General features: G+C 37.7%; 1 protein-coding gene across 23 annotated transcripts in view; it reads right to left on the bottom strand.

The window, feature by feature from the left end:
- MARCHF1 (membrane associated ring-CH-type finger 1) overlaps window positions 1–20,211 on the bottom strand; it is a 239,566-nt gene that overhangs the window by 187,976 nt on the left and 31,379 nt on the right. For 2 of the 23 annotated variants that reach the window (XM_083834602.1, XM_083834629.1), the window contains exons 1-3: window positions 6,166–6,182; window positions 5,694–5,765; window positions 5,189–5,271 (exon numbers count right to left, since the gene is read on the bottom strand). The exons of 13 other annotated variants lie outside the window; for them this stretch is intronic. The gene's annotated coding sequence lies outside the window, so the exon portion shown is untranslated. 8 more of the 23 variants (XM_083834613.1, XM_083834606.1, XM_083834603.1 and 5 more) reach the window with 7 other exon arrangements.

The raw sequence follows: 20,211 nt of genomic DNA, 5'->3' as shown, positions 1-20,211 counted from the left end.
GCTTAGGGAGACACAGTCAACTTCCATAAGATACTGAATTTGCTTGCAAAATAATACTTATGTTAACCAAGTTGATATTCTATTCATTATTCAATTTTGCCTTTCTATTTAGAAGGGCTAATTACTGCTTTAAATCTATCATAACCTTAATGGAAGAACAACTAAGGGCTGCCACTCTACTCTAAAATACAATGCAGCACACAGAGAGCCTAAAACATGTTGCTTCTGTTGTGCTGCACAACTGACATCACTGAATTGTGCAGATCAGATGACTCAATGACAACTTTGCATAGCTTGCGAGAAAAGTAAACCAACAGTAAGGAAAAGAGATGCAACTTGAACTACTCTGATGACTGCTGCCTTCCCAGAATTGCTTCTGGTTCACTCCTTAATAGTCTATTCATTTCATACTCTACTAAAAGAAATGCATATAAAGATCTTTTAAAAATACTGTTTGCCATTAGCGAACTTGTTTTATCAAGACATACGTTAACATCTGGTGATTCTACTCTTTTTGTCAGCTAACATTTGTGAGCTAAAACTAAAATTCAGACAGTACCTACTTTATGGAAAGATGTAATGTGAAAACGAAGAACAGCTGGCAAAGAGCCAAGTTGTAAAACAATACGAAACATGGCCAGTTCTAAACGTGTATTTTTTCAGAAGTTAAAAACAGTGAAAGACTGCATAGATGGTGGGGGTAGAATTTTTGTTTGTTTTAGTAAAAAAACTAATGCAAAATTGCTTACAATAGTGTTTTTCTTCAAAGACTGCTCCTTCTGACAAATGATACTGCAGTGAGAACATTCATGTCCGCCTCCTTCGGTTGCCAACTTTCTAGCAATTCTGTCATGTCTTTACACTCCCGTTGCAAGAAAAACAAAGAATTTACTATCTAAAGGCAAAACTTAAATCAGACATCTACGTCACCTTTACAGGCATGTGGGTATTTGCTGTCAGATAATAATGTGTGTCTTGTCAACCTACTCAGTTATGGTTTAATTTTTATATAGTTACATTTCTCTTATTTGCATTTTAAAATAAAAATAATATTGCCGGCCTGTGAAAACTAACAGTTTTCTGAATAATGGTGTAGATATGTACAGATTACGATGACAATGCTAAGCTGTCATCAACAGCTCTCCATTTTTTAATGGCTATATTTGAATTCTCTCTTCCTTGCCAGTACTAAGTGGTACATCAGCACGCAAAGTAGCTAAAGAAACTCTGACATAGATGCAATCCCCACTTTCGTAACATAGGTTATACAAACAAGCTGCTGATTTCTGAGTGTGCAATCAAGCAAGTCTGCTGTGAACTTCCTAAGTTTTCTCTAGTTGTTTCAGGTTTCCCCCTACAAGTTAGCAACAAATTTAAGAACACTGAAAGATGATGAAGAAACAAATGTAAAGCTACTACTATGTGTACCCAAAGGTACTCTATGCCACTGTTTTCGTGTCTCGGTATGAGTAACTCAGGGGTGGGGAAAAAAGGGGAAGGAGGGAAATCAAAAAAGCACCTCTTCATTATTTAGAGGAGGTCAAGCACCCAAACCAGTGTAATAGGATATTCAAAAGTGTCAGAGGTGGGACCCAGTTTTCACACCAGAGTAAGGAGTCACCCAGACACTTTCCTTAATAAAAGGCTAGAATTATTTTTTACATCTCTGAAGAGCTATTTCTTTACCAGCACTGTTCTTTCCCAGTCCTTACACTCAGCTCCCACAGTAACTCCAAGCAAACACTCTGGGTTCCAGCCACCTATATTCTCTAGGAGTAGAAAGGCTCCTCAACATCTCGCACCTTAAATTCACTGTATACTCACTGCCATGACTTCTGATCAACAAACTTAAAAAAATATAAAATAGAATAAAATCAGAAGACCTCATTAAAAGATCTGGATCACACCAATAAAGTAAGCAGACTAAATAAAGAGCCTTCTGCATGAGACGCAGGTCCTCATGATCCCTTGACCTCCCATGCTCTGCACTGAACCAGAGATTAAAATGGACGGGGGCCTGGTCACAGCTCAGTGGCAGGTTGGCACGTAGCTCCTTACCTACCTTTTAGTGTATTAATCATCAAAGTTCAGTTCACCTGTGGTGCTCACAAAAGCATATGGACAAGTGTAATCATACAGTTGAGCTTAGTAATGCTCACAAGTCAAGCACAGAAAATGGTATTTCAAGAAAACACGTCATGAATGCGCTCAGGGTTAAAAGCATCGCTGCTTACATTGTACTTTGCCTCTCTCCTGCATCCATGAATGTAGGAATGTATTACACAGTGTAACACGTTACCAAAGGAAAAGGAAAAGGAAAAAACACATTCCCAAAAGCTAACTTGAGAGGGGAAGTTAACAGGGAGATAAATACCTTCATACTCTCTGGGAGACAACATGGTCGGATATGTGCTGTATGATAATAATCCTACTACTCAATTCCTTCAGAGTAAAAATAACCTTCACATCTATTTAATTTTCATGTCAGGGCTTAAAAAAAAAGCATGTAAAAGGGACAAGTCCTACACAATGGGTTTTTCTTTTCTTTTTTTCTTTTCTTTTTTTTTTTTTTTTGAATGAGGCACATCAGTGCTTTAGAGAGAAACAAGTTTCTAATTAGTGTAACAGAACAGCTTCAGTAATGGGCTTTCATACCAAGTATTTGGGAAAGAACAAACTGGTTGGCAACAACAACCCAAGATAGTTGATCTGTTGTACAGTGACAACTCCATCATACTGAGAAGGTGCAACGAAGTACTACACTTTGGTGAAAGGTTTCATTATAAATGAAGATATAGTAAAACAGGTACAGTATCTCTTTACATAATTCAACATAAATTTGTAGTGCTGTCAAAAGAAATCATAATAGTGCAGGATGATTAGCTGCACGTGCAATCTGAGTTTATTTTCTTTGCTTACGTCGACTCTTAAAACAAGGTACTCTGTAGATATGTGGCACCCAGAGCCTGGAGATTTTTTCAGAAAAACAGACTGAAAGCTCTACACATGAAAACCCATTATGCCATGACGTACAATCCTTAACGAAATTCAGTAATGAAAACTCCTCACAACTAATGAAAAGCTTCTCAGCAAAGAACTGAAATAAAACATAATTAAAATGCAAAAAAAAAAAAAGATTAATTTAAAATTCTAATTACAAGGTGTCTGTCAAAATACGTTTCATCAAATTAACTGCACACACCCAAAGCGTGCATCTTTTCATTGTCTGCTGCTGTAGTGAATTCCACAGCAGTGCCACTGAATCACCACCCTACCAAAACACATAATGTCTTTCTATAAAGAAACAAAGCTTGCAGGGGAAAAAATAACATTGGCATTAAACCAAACGTTGGGATTAAACTGGTAGCAAGCAGAGTATCTTTTAGTGCACAAGCCCTTCATCAGGTCAGAAAAACAGCACAAGCATCAGCACATCATTGAAAAAAAAAGTGTAAACAATTAAGGCTATACAAAAACAAATTTATTATTTAAGTTTCTGAGAAACTAAATAAATCTTTGCAGTAGTTTGCTGTAGACTTTCAGTCTTTTGAGAATACAAATACTCCCATGAGCACCTACAGTGAAGATATCCCCTGGTACAGAAGAATTGGTAAACACAGGCCCGTACACAGCTAGTAACTAAATACTCTATTCCAATAAAGGGAGAAAAAAATATTACTAATGTAGAATTAAGGAGTCAAAAAAGCTTACTGAGACATCTTTAGCAGCACAGTTACACTTAAAATCACACTGCCACCATAAGCCAGGTTGGGAACCTAGACGCTCCGCAGTGCCATATATGAAAAACATCTACGTGTTAGCATTCATACATTTCATTAAAAATATCTCTGATGATGTAGCTAATTGTGAATATGCTCACAAGTAATTTAAAATTCAAACTGCTGTACTTGACATGTTCTGTCACAGACATAATGATATCCCAAATAAATGGAAGCAATTGCCTGCAGATCTAAGTGAGGACCATCAGCAGTGGTGTCTGACAGACATCATTTAGTTTTTCTCCACTGTCATCAGCTGGGAAACCCCTGCTCAAAATTAAGAACATCGTAGACTGCCTTTCTATGGAAGGCAGAACCTCTCACAGAAAACCACAAACCCCAAGCATGGTTTTAGGAGAACTGTGACAAACCTGTATGATAGACTTAGACGGTCAAGCTGAGTCCACAGTTACTCATTTTCAACCTCTACGACAAAGGTTTACCAAGCAGTCATGGAAAAGGCTGGAACAGTGAGATATTTTGAGCACAGGCCGAAAAAGAAATCGGTGTCATCAAACATGGCATAAGAAACAACATGAGAAACATTACGTGCAGTTCTGAGCAACCATTTTCAGAAAACACGAACCTTACTGGAACAGGGAATACTGAAAGGCTTATTTAAAACGTAGCTGATTTTTCAACATAGGATCCATTTTCTTGAGGGAAAAATACTGCCTGAGGCTAGTTAAATAATTTGAGAGGTGGCAGAAACTCAAGCAATTAAAAAACCTTGGAAGAAAAAGAAAAATAGAGGAGAAGGTGGCACTAGAATGACTGTGAGCTAACCATGAATGATCTTAGGGAGGAAAGCTACAAAAGCTACAGCTTTCCATCAGGAGGTTCGTTCTTCCTCTAAACACCAAGTCTTCTCAGTTTCCCTGTGTAAATGAACAGATTTAATCAGGTGCCACATGCTTTGCAAACCAATGCATGAGACCACACCAAAGATACCAGAATGTAAGAGGTTGCAGCAGTCAAATCGATAAACCAAATTTTTTTGCCTTTTTCCTTTAATCAATGCAATCACCTTTTCTCTTTGTTCTTTCTTACCCATCTATATTAATAAATTTTTCCCTTGTTTAGATTGAAAGCTTTCCAGGCTGAGTTTTTTTTTGTTTTGTTTTGTTTTGTTTTTAAGGGGAGGTGGGAACTTTGTATTGTGTTTTGTTTTGCTCTTGATTTTATAGCTTACAGTTTCTTAAAGTCTTGGCCCAATACAAAAGCTTATGAGCCTCAGAACAAATCACATTCAAAACCCCAGAATAGAATGGTTGGGACAAAATCACGCATCTCAGTTAAACAGGCAGAACTTAGAGACAGAAAAATACTCAGTAAATTGCCTTGGCAGTTACGCAGTTTTTAGCCCTTTCTTCTAGACCAAAAGCTGTTCTCTAATATCGAGAACTTACCAAGAAATATGCTCAAAGTTGTAAAGCTGTCACATCATACAGCTGTAGAGAGACATAAAAGCTTGTCTATTCTGCAGAAGAAGCTGTCATTAGATAAGCAAAGAAAAATAGCACAAAGAATTATAACTTTGCTTGTACCAATTTCCTCAGAATCTTTTTTTTTTTTAATCCATTACACTGAAAGACACTATTAAAGCTGTAGTAACATCTCCTGATTTCCAAAGGCATGCCTATAGCAGAAAAAAATGGCAAAGTAATGAACTGATAAATAATTTGCCTTACAAAAAAGACAGAGGATGTGAACAAAACAATCTGTATAAATTTAATTAATTGGAAGCTAAGACAAAAAAAAGATTGCAAAGAAAATTTCAGTTTCTTTTTATTATTTAGAGCATAGACTCTGGGATTAGGTTAATTACTGATCAAGAAAATGGCTCCAACATGCGTTAGCCAAACGCGTCACTACAGTACAAAAGCATGCACTGCACCTTATTATGTAGCTCACCTCTGTTACTGGAAAATTAATTCTAGCTATCTGAGGAAGGATCGTACTCCTGATGTCCATTTGCTCTCCAGCCTGTCAGGGACGGCATTTAGTACAAGAAAGCAAAAGAATGAGCCTTTTTTTCAGAAAATAAACATTCTTAAAAGCATAGAAAACCAGTACTGCTAATTGAGAGGTAAGCTGGAAAATGTTGGACACATTTGTAAATTGTAAGTGGGAAGAAAATAACAATACTAAATCCCTAGCAAAAGTATTTTATGTGACTCTATTCTGAAGGGCATGCATTAAAAAGAAAGATTCAAAAACAATCAGAAAGAGATTAAACCTGCATTTGAAGTTTATTCTTTTGAATGAAGAAAATAATAACCTGAGATACAATTTAGCCTCCATTTTTCCCTTATCAAATGTTTCTTAATATGCCAGTGTATAAAAAAGACTTGACAACCATTCTCCTCCACTGTGTTATCCCTACCTGCGGCGTTGCCATCAAGGTGCAAACCTCTCAAGCAAATACCCTGCGGCCTGGTCTCCCTCCTTCACCTGGTGATGGCCAAGCTGGGTTACTCCCTGATCAGCACAGCTCACCTGCAAATGCCTTGCTTGCTCTGTTCCACCTGATGAACTCAACTCCTCCAAACAAACTAGCAACCCTTGTCACCATTGCTACAGGTTTCATTCTATGAGGAATAACGAGCACCACTTTCCATATAATTTATTCGCTCCTACAGTAGCTTCGGGACACTGCACAGAAATGCATGAGTATTAGCAACAATTTCTGAGGGTGCTAGAGGACTGTGGGCACCTGAAAATAATTAACGTATCTTTTTAAGAATTAATTTCCATAAATTGGATTTAAAATTTGTCCATACAGAACTCCTGGGATTCCCCCTCACTTACACATACAGAAAAAAATCAAGCTGTCAGTGGTTGAAATGATTTGTTTCAACCTCACTTTGAGACATTTAAGTGACACACAACTTTATATTACCTGATTATCTTCTAGTACTACTTTTTTGAACACAGCACTTAAAATCACACCAAAAAAAACCCAAGTTTTTAGATTTGAAAGACACCCAGCCTGCACTGAAATAAAACAAGAACAAATGAAAACCTGAGGTGACTCTGAATGCATATGTATATGAACTACCGCACACACGTGAGCATATGCGCTTACTGAGTATTTCTACTTAGAATACAGCAGTGCAAAATAGGCACTGTTTTAAGAAACATTATCTCCTGACAGTATGAGAATACAAATACATATTGTTCCCAGCCCTTAAAAAGAATCCAAACTACATGCAATTTTGAGTATGTAAATATCTCAATGCTTTCTAGTAAGAGAATAAGGCAGGAATATAAAATAAAACCAATGATCACAAACAGCAGAGAAATCTCATAAGACTGCCATCCTTCACAAATCCCATTTCTAAAAGGGAAAGAAGCTGCACATTTTGCAGGTAGGTTTTCAGTGAACCAAGAGCCACCAGGCATTCACTTCTTACACTTCCAGAGCAGAGGAACTTGCTCACCCCATGTTTCAAGGGGGAACTGCAAATCTAAACCAACAGAACTCATCAACCTCTTAGGGACTACACAAACTGGGATTGCAGCTGATAAAAACTTTTAACTGGACCTCCTGGGTCCAGAATACAGCCTCTCAGGGATTACATGAACTACAAGACCAGTTCATAATTTTCATTTTTTTTTAAAGGCCATTACTGTTTTTGAAACAGTAATTATTTCAACAACTGGTAACATTACTTTTTCTTATGAACTGTGATCCCAGTTCTGGTAATCCCTGAGGGACTGCATACCAGCAGGCCCAGAAAAGTCCAGTTAGAAGTTTTTATCAGCTCAGAATTGCTATTACAGTTCTGTATTTGCAAAACTGTTAGGCACTTCTTCCTGAGAAAGGAAGTTTGTTTGGTTTTACATCTCCTGTGAATTCATAACTTTACCATTTAATCTGCTCAAACACAAGATATCTCCAAAGACCATGCTGCAAAGAACCAGATTATGTTGAATAAAAATAGTTGGAATTCAATAACTTAATTCAAAGATCTTCATGTCATTCCTGAATAACTTTAACTTTTTGTTCTAACACTGTATCCCTGTTTATCTGTCTTCACAGCAACAAAAACATTTTGAAAATTCCTTATGCCATCCAGGAAATTCAGGCTACTGTATCTCTCCTTAAAATTTTGGAGAAAAAAAGAGAGAAAAAGCACAGAAGTGTAATATTATCATTTTAATGTTCCAAAGCAATTTTAAAGGAGTAAGTCAAAACATTACTCTACAATCTGTTGCATAATAATAAAAGTGATAAATTACATACATTACCATAAAACCATAATCCTATTGCAATTGTATTTTATAATGGAGTCCAATTTTCTCTAAATTGAGATGCTGTGCTGACTAAATTGAAGTTTAAATCAGATGACAGATGATTTCTGAAACACACGCACAATAAAAGAAAGTATTCCACCCACAAACAATTTTCATGTTTGAAACATAACAAACAGCTTGTGAATATGAATCAAGATACATTCTTCAAAAATTTTTTGGAAATGTGATTAAAGAGAGATGAGAATGCACTGGTACTGCCAGCCAAGGATTGCCACCTTCTTAAAACTGTAGGCAGGGATAATTATATGACACAGAAAATATTAGAAACATTAGTAGCAGTGAGACTTCTGTGAACTCAATATTTTAGAGACTGAAGTACAATTTGAACAATCTACTGATTGCAGAACTTTTTTATTTTTTTTTAAATGGGGAAAGATATTCCTTCTACGCTTTGTTCCTCTTTCCAAACCACATTACTCTATCACAAAACTCTGTGCGAGTCACCAACTTAGTAAGCCTTTAACAATTTGAAAGTATAACCATTTTAATTAAAGATGATCCACAGGATGCAGTAATGACTACAAGCTGATTTCCTTGCATTTAGAATTACCTTTTAAATGTGATGTACTTTACAACTCGTTTGCTTCACTGATTACAGAACAGCAGTTCAGCTATCTGGGTGATGCCAGCAAAGAAAGCCATTAATTCAACAGCGAAATTGTCCCCCTGCCCAGGTTTTTTCCCTGAAAGGGACTGCCCTGCAGTCAAATGAAGGCAACCAAAGCACCTTTTTCCACATGGAGAAATATGCTGTCCCAGGTCACCCCATTTCAGCCTGCGGATGGCACACCAGCTCTTTCAAGATTCCAATGAGTAACCATACAACATCCAGTCTTTAAAAACGGTAATCCCATTTACTTGGACAATCTCCCTTTCTGCTCATGCTTTTAAGTTCTAAGGGCTTCCTTCTTTCTCCCCTTCCCCATATTCTTACCAGAAGCATGTTTTCTTCCCCATGTTATAACATATGCAGAGTTATCAATTCCTCCACTCCTTTAGGCTAGTACCACAGCCTCCAGTACTCGCTAGAGGAGGAGCTGAGAAGAGTTTCTCTATATACATTTCACAAGGTTCCTGGTTCATTAAATCAACCTGATGTTCCATTACGTAACTCCTCCTAGACAAAAGCTGTTCCCTAGGTCCATCTTTGTCCTGCTGTGGCTGCTCTTGGTCTCTAGGAACACATTAACAGGACCCAGAGCACACTCCCAAGCTCCTGACGCCTTGACAAGCCTCTAGCCATCCTTTTTCATAATTCTCTTCTGCATCTCCCCTCACACCCCCAGTGGGATCTGGCTGCCCTTGCTCAAGGCCAGCTTTGCTATGAGACAGGTACGTATCTCGGATTGGAAGGCTCTGAAGCTGTGGAAAAGAGCTGTGATAAGGTTTTACAATGGCATCTCCCCTTGGCTTAGGAGCTTCGTTTAAGCTCTGACCACACCTTTGGTCCACGCCCAAACCACCTTTCACAGCATACGAGCCTGTGAAGTTCTCATGGAATTACCACACAGCAGGGTAAGAATTAGAAGAATTCTTTAATTTCACAGATGACAATTACCTCGCGTAACTTATCACCATAAGAGAACAGGACAAATATCTGCAAGAGTTCAAGAGCAGATTAATCAAATACTTGAAGGATAAATAAGCTAATCGTTAGTAGGCACAGTGACTTGGATGCAAGCCTCTTGATGAGGTCTGTATACTAAAAAAGATGCTAAAAACTTACTGACGAACTATACTAGGAAGGGCTGCATTTAACTTGCTCCTCACATTCTCCCCGCTAAGCATCCATACTAGTTGTTGGTTGAAGCTGGACAAGATGCATTGTTTGTCTAAGAGAACTTCTTGAATTAAAATTTAATCAAAATTTCATATTTAAAGAATTACTGCCTTGCTCAAATCCAAACGCTCTTTAAGATTCTATTTTGAGGTAAGATAATACAATAAAAAAAAATAAAAAAAAAATCAAAAAGATCTTTTCCTGCTTTAAAATTCACATTTATGGGTCAGTCATACATGTGTGCACTCCATACCAGTTGTAATCAGCCACCTTAATTATAATTTAAATTCCCAGACAGTCAAGTGAGAATTCCCCCCGTAATTGTGTCTTACTGGAAAATACCAGTTTGTCCTGCTGCTTTTGGCTGGAACAGAATTAATTTCCTTAATTATAACTGGTATGGTTCTGTGTTTTGGGCTTATCGTGAAAACAGTGATCACACCCTGATATCTTCAGCTGCTGCAGAGCAGCGCTGGCCCAGAGGCGAGGCCTTCCCAGCTCCTCGCGCTGCCCTGCCAGAGAGGGGCCGAGGGTGCCCCAGGAGCTGGAGGGGACCCAGCCAGGACACCTGGCCCAGGCTGCCCAAGGGGATGTCCCACACCACCCGGCCTCACGCTCAGCGGTGACAGCCGGGGCTGAGGAGGAGGAAGGGGGATGTTGGGAGCGATGCCGTTTGTCTCCCCGAGAAGCCGCCCCGTGTGAGGAGCCCTGCTGGCCCGTAGCGGCTGGCACCTGCCTGCCGGTGGGAAGCAGCCAGTGGGGCCCGGTCAGGCTTTGCTTCATGAGGCTTCTGCCTTCCTCCACCGAGCTGTCCTTGCCCCAGCCCTGAGCTCTCGCACTTCTACCTCTCCCTTTCTCTCCCCATCCCACCTGGGCAGGGTGGGCGAGTGACTTGGGCCTGCTGAGCTGTCTGCCAGGGCTACACCACAGCACAGGCATTCTAAGCCAACAGACCAACTGTGAGAAGGCTTTAATCAGGGAAATTTTCATAGCCAAGACAGAATTTCGTTCAAAACCACAGTTTGACATACTAGACAAAATTCTACAGATCAGGCACTCATCTGAGCTATTGGAGACCCAGAAAAAAATGCCTGTTATGATTTCTAAATGAAACTGGAACACTTGACACCCAAAGTGAATGACCTCATTTTATAAATACTATCTAACATGAAACACCTGAAGCTTCACACACATACATTTCCACAGATCCCAGTTTCTGATATAAGAGAATGAATGTATTTATAAAATAATGGAGGTGCTCTCAAGGATAGGAAAATTGTTCTCTACACTGTAAGCAGAGATATCACAACAAAAAAAATTATAGCACAAAAATCCTGATATTTTAAGCTTAGAATATATGCATTCATTTATTAATAACATAAAATATTAGAAAGATGTTTTGAATCAAATTTGCTGGAAAATGAGTTTATATAAACTATTTTTATAACTCATTTATTTAAACTCATTTTTTAAAAAAAATATTAATTTCCTTTGGAAAGTAAATTTCACATTTTAACAAAGCTTTATACATAGGTTAGTCATGGCAGAATTTCCATCGTTTTTAAATGTATTACTTATTGGATACATAATGTCATATATGTGTATAAATAAAGTTGGAATGCTTGAATTAAAGTGAAAAATTAAACTTTGTGAGGCTTTCCAGCTTTTAAAGCATTCTCTAAATTGTTATAGTTGAGAGGGTCTTCAGAAAGACTCTAGCCTCTTGCATCAAGACTCTGTAACCCAAAAGCTTATCTTTGTTCTTTGCTCGAGTCCTGCTTCAGCACACAGCCTGGGAACTATTCAGACATAAGAGCTGTAAAGAGCGGGTGGACAGAACCTTTCATTCGTAATCTTCCTGTGAACACTGTACGGCAGGTCTCCTGGGATTGAGTGACAAATGAAGTCAGTCTCCGGCAACAGAAATGTACTGCCATTTGCTGCCTTTTTGGGTTATTTGGGAATAGCGACTCTAAACCTATGTGTTAGAAGAGGTAGAAATCTCTGTTTCATGCATAAAAACATTAGAATGAAAACCTCCCATTATGTAATTATAGTCAACAGATTTACCTTCAGCCATTTAAAATAAAAATAGCTTGCTAATCCTTACAGCACCTCTTTAAAATTACTACTTATTCCTACAACAGGATCCTGAACCTCTATCACTCATTTCTATTAAGTCAAGCAAATTGAATCAGGTTAGTATTGCAAATGTAAATCAATTCCAGATGTGCTGATTAACCTAACCTCTAATCTTCTGGGAACAGATCTTTTACAAGTTGGAAGGTGCTTCTGTAATGAAGAATCTTCATATTATTATACAAATGAAGCCAGCACACAGACTTCACACACAATGTATTTCAAATTGAAATTCAGAACTGCTCTACAGGATCAGGAAAATATCTTTTTGTGGCAAATGAATAAAAACAGAGGATCTATCAATAATATGGAAGTGTTTGTGATGTCCCCTCCTTTCATCTCCTTGGTAAGGATTTAAAATCCATTCACACTTAACTGGTTGGACAACAGAAGCTATGCACATATGGAGGGCATGCCAACAATTCTACCATGAAACGGCTACTTTGACAAATTTTAAAGTACCTATTGAACCCACTAGTGGAGACTTAGCTATTTCATATGCCCATAACGATTTGGGGGAATGGAGGTAAGCAGCATCTTAAAGTAGACTACTGGTGATGCTAACAGAGATGATTTCTTGAACAGAGTAAGTTTCTGATTCATCCTTTTTGTCTTCTTCTCAATCCCCAATCTAACAACTTGTCAAAACTTAATATTGACTCTACACTGAAGAAAATCTTTCTGACAGCTAGATGAAATACTTGACATTTGAAGTTACACTGCAAGAATTAGCCTTTTGCTACCTGCCTTCTCCCCTATTTTCCTCCTCCAAGTCATCCTGCTTCTCAAATATAAGAGGTTATGGATTTTTATGTATCTTAAACACACCTAAAGCAATTAATCAGCTACATGATGAGTCTTGAAACAAAATTTGTCATAGCATTAAGTGCATACAGAAGCCCATTCAAAATACACATATGCATGTATTTGAAAAGAACCACCATATTCTAGTTTGGCATAATGGTTTTTCATCAGAGGCCAGATTTTTTTTCCCTTCTGGTATACTAGGTGGTTACACACCTGCCATTCATTTAAGTACTACCTAAAATACCTACAGTGCAGTCATCCTTCATCAATTGCCCAGAAGAATTGAGTTCGTGAATGAAAAAGTCATTTTGAAGCACTTCAAGAACTCATTCAAAGAATCCTAACAACCCTGAAATCGTACTACAGATCTTCTGCGTTCTGATTTTTTAAATGATTTTTCTTCAAAGCTTTTTTATTGTAACAAGACGAATTTTAAGGCAGTAATCATTCCTACCCTGGGACCTGATCAGAAGCATGCTGAACTGATAACCTTTGATGAACTTTACTGAGGTGTGAATTGGGCCAGCAATGTTGCCAACATACCCAGTACTGCTGCGGTACATTCCCCTGTGGTGTATCCTTAGTTCTTAATATCAACGATATTGACAGCACCCTTTGAATTTAACAAATAAATGAACCTATGTACTCTATTTTTCTATGGCTGTGTATGGATACCCGTGATATGCACAAAATATAAAAAATTATAAATACAGGAAAAGTTCAGATGTACCTAATGCACATAAAAGGAGGCATGACAGCAACAGAAAACAGAGAATTTTTTCTAGTAAATTTTCAGCATCTTCCTCAAGCTGTCTTTAATTAGGGCAGAAATAAGAGACATTTTCCAGACAAATTTTGTTTATGCTATGAAGTAGTCCATTATTTCCTCCGGATGATATTCAGTCCTTGAAACGGAACACCAAACAGCCCTATACAATGTAGGTTATCTTGAAGATTATCATAAAGATGTTTATCTTGCTGATAAAAACAAACACAGGTTTTAATAGTCTAAAAAGTATTACTGTACAAATTCTCTATCATCAAAACATTGTTTAAAGCCAAAGATATTTCTTTTCATATAATGAGCTTGCTCCTCCAGAGGCTGAAAGCTATCAATGGTTTTAGTAGTCACTAAAATCAAAATATTTAGTCCCATATGCCAAGATATGTTCTTGTGTCCTTTCACTTGTACATTACATATAACTTAAATAGAACAGTTACAAATCAGAACTGGAGCTCCACTTCCTTTGGTGGAAAACAAGTGAAAATTGTTAACTAGAAAACTAAAATTCAAAGCGATAGTGCAGCTGTAAAAATCTATACTAATGCAACATTAGTATAATGTTTCCTTCTGTGCATATGGCTTGTCATTACCATATTAATATGAATGAGACTGTCAACTAACTTCATTACCTTCAAAACACCTGGATAATTCAGCTCTAGTTTTCAGTGTAAATTTAGGATCTTACATGTACAAAAGCTTATCGCGATTAGTTTTCATTACTGCATTCTTGAGACAACTGGTCAAACAAATAACAAAACAATCAAATTCAGTATGGAAAAAACAGCCAAACATTTACTTTGATTAATCCACACGTACTCTAGCATTTAGACTCCCATCAACTTAAGGAGAAGTACAATTTATTCCTGAAGAAGCCATAAATAGCATCCATATCAGGCCATTTACATCACTGAGATTTTAGAGATTTATGTGCGCATGCGCAGACACATACCAGGAAGATGGAGCAGCAATTCAATCATTACTCATTACTAACTACAGCAAATTTGAGGTGTTCCTAAGAAACCAAACAATCAGCAGAGTGCATGCTCACTGAACACTTCAAAAAATGAACTTTTTCTTGGAAAAGTTTTTACTTTTTCGTGTGAAGCTTTACTTGGAAATTGAATGGTTTTGAATGTACTTCAAATACATTTATAGCACGTAAGCAACATTCAACTCACACTTTAAAAGACAGATCAGTGCTTTTTGGAATGAGCATCTCTGCACTAGATCTGTTGCAGCAATTCTGCCAAGTGAAATTTTCCATTTAACTAATGGCTTGATATATAGATGAAAACAAAAACTGTAACCATCTGTTGAACCGATCATCTGTTTGACCTTTACCCCAAAGGCCAACTGGATTTGTGTACATGACTTATTTTAGAACGGCAATTTCAGAAAAGAGATTAATATATTATGCGGAATACATCCAACATTATGCAGAATTCATAGTTTACGTATTCAATATCCTTATGAGAAAAAAAAAACAAACTTTTTTCTGGATAAAGGTTCCTCTGTATGCACTTTAGAAAAAAAAAAAAAAAACAAGCATTTTCCAAGCCCACCATTTCACAGTATATACATTTAACATTTTAGCTACAAAAAAAAGACAACATGACAAATAATATGCTTCCAGGTTGCACTGTATTGCTTTGCCCCCAAAATCTTTAAGATTTTTACGATATGCAGAAGAATATTATTTTTGCTACATGAAATAAACTTCAGCCTTCTGTTTGCATCACTATTGTATTTTATCACCACTGCTGTTGATCAACATCTTTCTCCACTTGAGCAATTTAAATAAAGCCAGATAGATATCCAGGTTTTCTTCTAATAGAATGCAATTTATGCTTTCAAGATTCACTACAAAAACCTTTTTTTTAAAAGAAGCAATCATGAAAAATGCCACGAAGTAGAAAAAATAAGATTATAAATTGCATAATTGGAAAAGAAACAACAATCAAATTGGAGAATTACTGTTTTCAGGATGAGCTTTGCAAATGGATTTACAAATGTGTTTTCTAAATAAGGAGCTATGATTTTCAACATGTAGTTAAAGTTCAGTCCATGAACCAGACAGTAGGTAAATAGAGGCCTATACCTCTGATTTTTAACTTCAGTAATTTCCTAGGCATTCTTATGTGACACAACATTCATTAAACAATTTAATTTGAATTAGACTGATATTAAATCGATCTGAGTTACATGCGTTATAGAGTTTAAAATCACTGTTATACACAAGTCTACTTTCTTAATCTTTATTACAACTTCCAAATACTAACTTTATGAAGTTTTAAACTGATACGGTCTTTACTAAATGAGTATATGCTCACCTAATAGAAAATATACATGCAACAAAAAAAATTATCAAGTCCCAGACATTCAAATACCACATTTTGACACAAATTGAAAATAGCAGGATCTTCAGAAAATACAAAATCCAGGATTGGGATGCAGGTCCTGGCCCCTATTTTTATTAATGGCATTAACTAATTAACTTGCAGTATGTACACTCTGATTCAATTATTATTTCTAACTACTCTATTGCCTGTCTGTTACTAATCAGTCATTTTCACAAGGGCCTTTATCAACATTTGGGATGACAGTGTAGAAATTTTCATTAGCTTAGTACACCAAAAACAATATGTACAATGTGTGACACCTAAACAAAATCATAAAAAAAAATTGGAAGTCACCCCTATGAAAATAAATATCATAAATCATAAAGATGATGTATCACAAAGTTATTCACATCCAGTTCATGTGTTCTTTTACTGCAAGCCTATCATCCTTACATTTAGAAGGATGTAGGTTTCCTTGAGAACTAGCATTTTTTCCTTTTCATAACATCCATAAAACATTTTACCTGATTGAATTTTGTTGTAGCTTTATTTGCTTACCATTTTCCTGATATGTAGACCCCTCCAGTTTCTGTATCTGTTTTTAAATAGGTGGCAGAGTTTAGTCTCAGAATTTTAAAAGCACTATCAACTATCTCATTTAGAAATACTCATAACACTTAGAAACACTAACTGGGTTTCATATCTAATTTTAATAAAATGGGGGGGGAACAAAACTGACTGCAAGGTGATTAATGCATTCTCTTCTTTCAAACTGTAAGCTTCCATTTAACTCCAGACAGAGCAACACAGAGCTAAAATATTCATGTAAAACAGCCAAGTGAAACAAGGTACAAAGAAAAGCCATTTATAAGAAGTGGAAGTATTATTGTATATAGGGAACTTCATCTGGCAAGCAGACCAGAACCAGATAGCTCTGCAGCTTCACGTCACTCCACTGCTTTTTGTGCTGTACATAAACCATACTTATCTTGGACTGAAGCCCAACATCATTATTATTTGGATATTAGCTACTGAACTAGCAATATTTTTAGCACATGCAGTTAAATGGTAGTAGAACCAATTCCCCCACTGACTGAATGCTCTGAATAAAAGTTTGGAATAACATCTATGCTCAACTATATTCCAGGGAATCAGAAGCTACAGCAACTTTTACCAGCATCTTCCTACACCACGATTCATCTTGAGAATGCACAACATGAACTTTTCAGCAGTTTTCCCCACAGGTAATAATGCCAAAAATAAAAAGCAGGGATTTCTCTCAGCTGTCTAACCATGTAGTATTTGAGCTCTTAAATATCTCCATCCACACATTCTCAGTAGACAGCCCCTGACAGCACTCCCCGGATTCTCAGGTTTTGTCTCAGCTTTTATCACCCTTCTTCCTTCCTCTGCATTTAGTCTTTCACTAAACCCTACCACTTCTTTCTTTTAAGTCTAACCTCTGCCACTCTTGCTACTAAAACACTCATCCCTTTGTCAGCTTGTCTGGAAAACTACGTTTTCCTCCTGCTTTTCTTTCTCTAGTTAGACCAAAACTGTGAAACCTCTTCCCTTTAACTGCTGCAGCATCTATACGCCAGAATTTCTTATTTGCCTTGCATCCACTTGCCATAGCCAGTCCAAGGAGCTAACACTCACATTTTTGTGGTATAATTAATTGTACTACAAACTCTCTCTCCACAGCAGGCTGGCCTTATTTACGCACCTTACAACCCACCTCTCTAAAAGCCACACTCCCCAGAATCTGCTTCTCCTGTGATTTCACAGCAAGTTACTGTCATTTGGAATAAAGCACTATCAAATTATTGGAACGTTTTGACTGAAAAAAAGTCATTCCCATTTTTAACTAATTTTAAATCTTGACGGGTTTCTCCCCATTTGTAACGTTCCTAATTTAATGGCAAACTCGATTATTATGATGTACTTTGTGTAAAGAGCAGTGCATTACTGTAACTTTCAGGTGTTTCATTGGGCAATTAATCCAAATCACAAAAGTCAAAATTCCCCAACACCGAAGGATTTATGTTTGATTAACATCAGAGCACCAAAAATGAGCACTCACAGTTCCTAGGAATACCACCTAACCCTGGCTGTAAGAACACAAGAACATCTGAAGCCTCTGAGAAGCCACTGGAATTTGCCATAAAACCTCTCTTTCCCCCACTGACTACTATAGAGGATTTGTGACATTTTGTTGTGATAACAATGCATGTGAAGAACAGAGGGGGAGACAGGGCAGGAAAGAATTTTGGCAGCTGAATATGGAAGTAGCTACAGAATCCATCTCACCTGAGAAATGTTTCAGAGATAAATAACAGGGATGACAGAGTAGTCAAGACTACAAGCACCTATTTGACAGAACCTTTGTTGGCTGAGAATGAACAAATCCTTTGAAGAAACTTGACCAATGGAGAAGAAGGGAAATTGAAACCTAAGACAAATGAGATGCTACTGAAAAGACAGACCTCTAGTATTTGTCTTTCCATGAGACGAAAAACCTTTCCATTGTTAAAAAGCAACACAAAATTGGAGGATGGAGTGATGGATGCTTTTATTTTTTTTTTAATAGTATTTTACATATAGCCATCCAGGAACTAAAACATAAATGACTCTTAATCCTTCCCTACAGTATTTTTTATTCTTATTTTAAAAGAAATTTTACTTACATAGAGATAGCTAATGGGTACCCAGAGAGCTGTAACTTTGAGTATGATCCCCTCCTTAATTTTTTTTAACAGGAAAGCCAAACGCTAAGTAAATGAAAACAACTCAACCAATTCCTGGGAACACTTCAGCTAGTTTGTTTAGCACAGACCAGCTGATTACAGTGCCCCAACAAACCAGTTTATTAAAAGAAAACATCCCACAATTAGACTGCGAGAATCCCACTGAGAGCTGATTAACTCTCACACATTTGAAACTATCTATGACAGGTTCCAGGAAATCAGACAAGAACTGCAGTAAGAGATGTAGATCAACAATTCCAACAGTTCTCCATGCACAATAAAACAAAACTTTTTGCCTCTGTTACCATTACACAGCATCTTGAAACACTTGTGATTTGCTGTCCTAGAGAATTTATTACCCTTCAGATAAACGGAGGCAGACACTAATGTCTCTCCAATGGACAGAAACGCTACATAAGTCAGTTTAAAAGATCTGAACTGAATTAAGCATCACCCTGGTCTCGTGGTGTCTCCATCCCGTTTAGAGCTGTCGGACATCCGAAGCGCTCCACGGCTGGCTGGCATGTTGCATGAAGTTTTCTCTCTCCACAGCTGTGCTTTAGGTGCTCTCTGCAAAGACGTGAAGACGTCTGCTCCTTCACTGCTGAACGCCGCGAGAACAGTGGCTTGCCAGTGCATGCACAGTGCAGCTCCGTGCTCAGTAACTTTCTTTATTAGAGCATTTCAGACCCATTGCATAGCAGAGGCTGCCTGACAGCAAGTCCTAATTTATTTTATTTATCATGCCAAGGAGTTGGGAGTAATCAACGCACTAACCATGACTGAGCTTAATACCTGAGCAAATGTGAATCGATTAAGGCAGGATAAGGCAACTGTACGGAGACAGGAATCTTTCCAGTCAGTAGTTTAACTACTGAAAATAATTGGGAATTGGACAAGCAACGTCAGTCCAGGCTACGAATGCTGACCAGAAAGAGGAGTAGAAAACAAAAAAAAAGAAAGCAACAAAGCATAACGGGTAGTTCACTGTTCAGAGAAACCTCAGTGATAATGTTACTCTTCCATGTAATTGCTAGGTCTTGCTCCAGAAAACTTGTATGATAGTTCACCAGAATGGAAATAAAACAACTTTAATTTGAGCAGACTTTCAAGGCTGAAAACAACTAAGCAAATCACTCCGTTGTTACTTGCAGAGCTGACTATTACCAGCCAGAGCACTGAGAGTCCCGTGGAGAAGCTGCCCAGGGAAGGCAGCTGCCTCTGGAGGCCCCCCCAGCCTATGTTAGCCTGGGAATTCATCTGCAGTGCTCTGTGCTGCCCCTCTCACCACCGACATGCCGGCTGCTTGCAGGGCTTTGGCCTCTCTTCCCTCTGCTTGAGGGGAAGCAGATAGAAGACTTTGCTCAAACTGATGCAGAACCGAGCCAGAAATAACTCACCCACATGCTATGAGGGGTGAAGGACAGGCTCTCCACCAAATGCTTTAGGCCTAATTTCCTATCCCAAATCAGTTTTTGAATTAGGCTGCCCAGTAACGTGAAAAGCCTGAAGAAAG

The sequence above is a fragment of the Anser anser genome (assembly GCF_964211835.1).
Source record: "Anser anser genome assembly, chromosome: 4".
Classification (NCBI taxonomy): Eukaryota; Metazoa; Chordata; class Aves; order Anseriformes; family Anatidae; genus Anser; species Anser anser.
Note: the sequence above shows the minus strand (reverse complement) of the source record. Positions and strands in the feature narration are given on the sequence as shown.